Source organism: Muntiacus reevesi, chromosome 5 (assembly GCF_963930625.1).
Source record: "Muntiacus reevesi chromosome 5, mMunRee1.1, whole genome shotgun sequence".
In the NCBI taxonomy this organism is placed as follows: domain Eukaryota; kingdom Metazoa; phylum Chordata; class Mammalia; order Artiodactyla; family Cervidae; genus Muntiacus; species Muntiacus reevesi.
Window position 1 is genome coordinate 45,073,849 of NC_089253.1, and position 6,527 is coordinate 45,080,375.

At 49.6% G+C, this 6,527-nt stretch overlaps 1 pseudogene; it reads right to left on the minus strand.

The window, feature by feature from the left end:
• Positions 1–660: 660 nt before the first annotated feature.
• On the minus strand, positions 661–2,483 carry LOC136169302 (adenylosuccinate lyase-like; annotated as a pseudogene).
• Between the last annotated feature and the right edge of the window lie 4,044 nt (positions 2,484–6,527).

Below are 6,527 nucleotides of genomic sequence, written 5' to 3' on the forward strand. Positions count from 1 at the left end.
GGTCACTCTTTTAGTGGCGAAGTTTCGTCTGCTTCACAAAACCACAGCTTACAGTGAATATTCAAACAGTGAGATGTGGGCACAAGATATTATTGGGTGGGACTCAAATCACACAACACTGAGATCCCTGAGAAAGTTTAACAGCCTTACACAGAATCACACGTCAAAATCACCAATTTAAGGGCTTGCTCATTTATTCCTTAGAACGCCACACATAGCAGGTGTGTGAAGTATCGTGTGTGTATAAACTCAATCATATTTACTTTATTCATGAGAATGACTCACCCTGGCAGAGACAGGGCCCTGGGCAGGCGCTCACAAATGTGCCACAGCCAGAAGCCAGACTGGCTCCGTGCTGGCTGATTCTGGCCCCTGTGCTTCTGACCTGGGTTCCCGAATGCCAACCTTACCCTTCAGCTCCACATGACAGCGCTTCCTGCCGTTGCTTTTTTTTTTTTCCCTGTGGAAAACAGAGTTCAATGCAGTTTATTTCTGCATTGCAAACCCAAGAAGTATGAAAGCATCATGGGAAAAAAGTGCTGTATTAATTTATGGTAGCAATTCTTGAGATAAAATACGGCACTAGATAATAGTTTTTATGACTCTGCAGTAAAAGTTAACAGAACCAACAATGGTTTTTTGTTTAATTCTCTTCCAAGTCTACAGACATAATTCTGCCTTCACCTGCATCACACTTTAATGTGGTTTTCACAAGGGACGCACCTCCTTTCCTAAGAATCCCTGTCCCTGCCGGGATGCACGGCTGGTGAAAGAAGGATCCGGTAAACAGTCCAATTGGGAGTGGGCTGGACTGAAGCAGGCATCAGCCTGGATGCTCTTGACGACGTCATTGTCACCCCCTTCCTACTTGACCATGGCAGCTGCCTGCTGCTTGAGCGCTCTGATTTTCTCATGGCCCCCAGGCTTTCACCGTGGCCATAATGATGTTCTCTGTGGCCGTGAAAGGCAGCTCCTGCAGAACATGCCCCTCAGTTACAGTGGGGTATCCCACCAATCCTTCAGAAATGTTCTGCAATGTATTTAATACAGTATCTGCAGTGAGAAGGACTTCCCTCCTAGCTCAGTTGTTAAAGAATCCACCTGCAACGCAGGAAACCCGGTTTGATTCCTGGGTCGGGAAGATCTGCTGGAGAAGGGATAGGCTACCCACTCCAGTATTCTTGGACTCCCCTTGTGGCTCAGCTGGTAAAGAATTTGCCCGCAATGCGGGAGACCTGGGTTCGATCCCTGGGTTGGGAAGATCTCCTGGAGAAGAGACTGGCTACACACTCCAGTATTCTTGCCTGGAGAATCCCAGGGACAGGGGAGCCTGGTGGGCTGTAGTTCGTGTGGTCACAAAGAGTCAGACACGACTGAGCAACTTTCACTTTCTGCAGTGAGAAACGCCTCAGCCAAACAGATTCATCGGTTGGCACAGTCATCGAGTGTGGGTACAAACCACGGCACAGATGCTGTCTGCAGGGGGTCCATGACAAGGGTCATCAGGTGACGGGCCAGGCTGCAGCACCGCTCTGAGCGTGTAGGGGTTGCACTTGAGCCCATCTGCTGTTTTTCAAAGGGTTTCTCCAACTCCTTGAGGTTTGCCAGGAGTCGTGTGTTGGAACAAATCCTGTGCACCCGTGCCTCCAAGCGAGTGAACACAGAGAGCACCGCACCATCTACTTTTCATGTGTAGGTCTGCCCCGTGATGAGGAAAGCCCGCTTGAATCCTGCCTTTTCTGTCACCATCTTGTCAAGCTGCTCTTGACAAGATGGTGTCTCATCTCCCTCGGGGAGCTGCAGGAAGCTGGCCTGGCTGCCAGTGGCGCCCTTCACGCCTCGGAAGTGCAGCTCATTCCGGACACGCTTCAGGTTCTGGAGATCCATGCCCAGATCCTGAATCCAGAGACGGCAACACTTCCCAACTGTGGTCAGCTGAGCAGTCTGAAAATGTGTGAAGCCTAAGGTGGGAAGGTCAGTTCATTCCTTAGCCAAGTCGGCAAGCAGAGATCACCCTGACAAGCTTTGGCAAAAGCAGGTCAAGTGCACTTCTAAGAACAATCAGGTCTGTATTGTCTCCCACATAGCAGGAGGTGGCGCCAGGATGGATAATGCCAGCAGCTTTGGGGCAAACGTGTGCACGTGAGTCATCACATCCGTCGTAACTGCTTCTTCTCCTCAGCTCCCATCTTGAAGTCGGGGTTGTCCAGGTTAGATTTCACCTCCTGGATTTGTTCATCTGTGTTAGGCAAACCCAGGGTCTGCTCGGCCTCCGCCAGCCACAACCAGAGCAGCCACCAGGTCTGGAATTTGTGCCTGTTACTAAACAAGAAGCACATCTCCGGGCTGGCATAACAGGAGGCAAGCGGCAGGTGGTGCCTGTCGTGCCCGCAGGCCGCCTCCCTCCCGCCATGGTCGCCCCTCCACTGCCATCCCGAACTCTGCACCCCTCTGGAACTGCCTGCCCTTGCTTTTGACGCCATCAGTGAATTCCTTCCAACGAGTAACCTCTTCATGTCCACTATTTCATTCTCCAGAGAGAATGCTTTTCCCTTTGTCTCCATGTATGGACTGGTTTTTCACACTGTTTGGGATTGGCTAAAATGTAACTTTCCTGAGAAGCTGTGGGAAGGAATTCCTGCCTGGAAACCCAATGGGCCGTGTCTTCCCCTTGCGGCCTCAGGAAGCTGCCACAGCTTCTGGTCCTGTTCTGAAGGTCAAGGAGCAGACAGGAAGAAGAACCACGAGACTTCTCCCCACACTCTTCTCCCGACAGAGAGGGAGAAGTGAAGTGAAAGTTGCTCAGTCATGTCCGACTCTGCGACACCATGGACTGTGGCCCGCCAGGCTCCTCTGTCCCTGGGATTCTCCAGGCAAGAAGACTGGAGTGTGTAGTCATTCCCTTCTCCAGGGGATCTTCCCCACCCAGGGATTAGACCCGGGTCTCCTGCATTGCTGGCAGATTCTTTACCATCTGAACCACTCGGGAAGCCTGATGACAGAGAGGGAAACCCCACAAATGCCTGCACTGTCGCTTATGTGGTGTTGAAGAGATTAGGGTCCAGTCACTCTCTTAGCCTTGCAGGGGCAAAGGGTAATGAGATGTCAGAAGACTCAGCTGAATCCTGACTCTCTCCAGGGTGGATGGGCATGGCGCGGATGAAAGGGACCACCTCAGGTGATGATTTGTTGTCGTTGTTCAGCCAGTCAGTTGTTTTCGACTTTTTGCGACCCCATGGACCACAGCACGCCAGGCTTCCCTGTCCTTCACCATATCGCTCAGTTTGTTCAAACTCATGTCCATGAAGTTGCTGGTGCCATCCAAACATCTCATCCTCTGTCGCCCCCTTCTCCTACCACCCTCAATCTTTCCCAGCATCAGGGTCTTTTTCAGTAAGTCAGCTCTTCGCATCAGGTGGCCAAAGTATTGGAGCTTCATCTTCAGCATCAGTCCCTCCAATGAATATTCAGGACTGATTTCCTTTAGGATGGACTGGTTTGATCTCCTTGCAGTCCAATGGACTCTCAAGAGTCTTCTCCAACACCACAGTTTAAAAGCGTTAATTCTTCAGCATTCAGCCTCCTTTATGGTCCAACTCTCAACATCCATACATGACTACTGGAAAAACCATAGCGTTGACTAGATGGACCTTTGTTGGCAAAGTGATGTCTCTGCTTTTTAACATGCTGAGGTTTATCATAGCTTTTCTTCCAAGAAGCAAGCATCTTTTAATTTCATGGCTGCAGTCACCATCTGCAGTGACTTTGGAGCCCAAGAAAATAAAGTCTGTCACTGTTTTCATTTTCTCCTCATCTATTTGCTGTGAATAATAGCGATTGCCCTATCCAACTTGCATAACCCTCAAAGCCACCCTACGAGGTGGTTCTATGATCTTCATTTTAGGAATGAGGAAATCAAGGCCCAGAGAGGTCGAGTAATTTGTCTAAGAATGCACAGCCATGGTACAAAGAAGCAGAGCCAAGACTTGAACTAGCCCACCGGGCTCCAGAGCCTACATTTGTAACTACTGTGCAAAACTGTCTTTCAAAGAGCAGCCTGATGACTGACCTGGGCAGGGAGCCAGCGGGACTGCCAGGACAGTCACCTCTCATCTCCATCTGCGAGTCTCACAATGTCCCACTGTAATTATTCCTGTCTACAGATGAAGAGACTGAGGCTTAGCATGGGTATGGACCTCACCCAAGGTTAAGGTAGATGTCGGTGCTGGGGCCCCAACTGAACCCTTGGAGAGTCTGAACTACCTGCCTGGACCCTCTTCCTCCAATTGTTGGGTGTTTTTATTGGATCGGCTCTATCTGAAGCACATAATGAAGTTGTCAAGAGAAGCAAGTTGCGAGGAGTTTATGACTTGCTTTTAAAATATAATTACACAGAGGCAAGAAACAGCAGTCTTCATGCCCGTGTGGGAGCCCTGAGATCGTCGAGGAGCCAGTGCCTCCCCGTGAGCGGCACTGCTAGGGCAGTGGGGCGTGTCGAAGACCAGAATGAGGGGAGGCTCGCAGACCCGCCACAGGTGCCAGACTTAGTGCCTTGGTGGCCTCGCACTGGTCTAGGGATTCTATCCCCAACTTTGAGGGCCTGGGGACTCTTTCTGATGTAACATCACAATAACTGGCTTTAGAGTCAGTGTGGGGCTAGCGCCAGCTTCTACTGAACCATGAACTGCGGGCATTGGGCAGGTAATCTGGTATCTCCACGTCTCAGTGCTCATCTCCGTGAAAGGAAGGAGGATACACTGGGGAGGATTCAGTGAGGTTCTATGAGTAAGGGGTTCCCTGTAAATGCTCTGCAAAGGGGATTTTCTCCTTGAGGCTCTTGGGGATGAATGTGCACCGACCAAGCTCCCGACAGGCTCAGGCACAGACCGGAACTTCAGCTAACTGGTTGACTGTGGGAAGCAGAGTTGCCATGGAAACAGCAACACACAGGCCCGTGATCTTCCCTGCTTACTGGCCACTGGGACCTCAGTTTCCTCCTGTGTGTAGTGGGAAGGCTACAGGAGCAGCCATGTGGGAAATGATTTTCAGAACTGCATAGACAGAAGCAGTCTTCTTTCTTTTCCTTTCTCCTTGTTTGCCAGCCATCCCCCATCCCCCATTCCCACCCCATTGGCCGGGATACCTGGGAAAGCCAAATAGGGTTGGTTCTAATGGTTAAAGCCATGGAGCTAGTGAAGCCCAGGGCCCCCGCCTCCTCTGCGGGGGACAGGATTCCTGGGACAGCACTGAGACCCACTGATAAAATGCTTAGTCCTTGGGGGTCCCTTCAAGAGACCATTCCTTCTCACAAGCATAGTGGCTAGATCAGCAGTTAAGCCCCTAGTTCACTCAAGGTTCCAGTCCCAGCTCTTCTCAAATTAGCTGGGTGCTGCTGCACAAATGTTTTTTGCATCTCTGAGCTTCAGCTCCTTCCTCTTGAACGGAGAGCCACAGCCTCCACCACCTGCCCTCAGCTCGGACCTATGTTCCCCTACCCTTCCAACAGAACTGCCTGCCACCATTCAGTGGGGCTTCTCTAGTAGTTCAGATGATAAAGCATCCACCTGCAATGCAGGAGCCCCAGGTTCAACCCCCGGGTCGGGAAGATATCCTAGAGAAGGAAATGGCAACCCACTCCAGATTCTCGCCTGCAGAATTCCATGGAGAGAGGAGCCTGGTGGGCTACAGTCCACGGGGTCGCAGAGTCGGACACAACTGAGCAACTAACACACACACACACACACACACACATCCCATTCATTAGGTTGCTTTGCATAGTCTAATAGACTTGGGACGCACTCAGATCTCTGTGACCGAGGCCAGGCCACGTACTCATCTCACAGGAGCCTTCCTCCCGAGCCCCGTACATTTCTAGACAGGGGAGGTGGCCCAGACCACACTCAAAGCCGACATCTACATCATCTGGAGAGTCAAGCTGGCAGGCACATTTGTGAAAACACAACTCTGGCCACAGTAAAAAAAAAAAAAAAAAAAATTCTCCACACCTGTACCTCCAATATTTTATTGACTTTTAATAGAAGAATTGGAGAGAAAACATTTTCCATGCTCTTTGTTTTCCTGACCGAGCCTCTGAAATATTTTTCAGGTAGATACTTCTGGGAAAGAGTTTAGTTGAGTGATATAAATTACTACATTGAAATGTCATCTGAGCTTCCTGAAAGCAATTTTCCATGGTTTGTTCTTGCCTAGGTAACATCTTGCCTAAAGTAACATTGGTGGGGGGTTTTCCACTAATGATAAAAAAGGATGTACATTCATGATAAAGTATCTGGGTAGCACAAAGAAGAAAGTGAAAACTACCCACAGTTCCTCTCAAAGACAACCACTGCCAACAGGCTGACATTAACTCTTTCCAAGAGTATCTATGCACAGGCATATATAGAGAAACATAAAAGAATTGGATATAGTAACAGTGTTTTCATATATGGACATATGTTTCCTTTTATAAACTCGAGACTAAAACTGAATTTTAGTTTTCCAAAATATTTCATCTCATGTAAAATTCA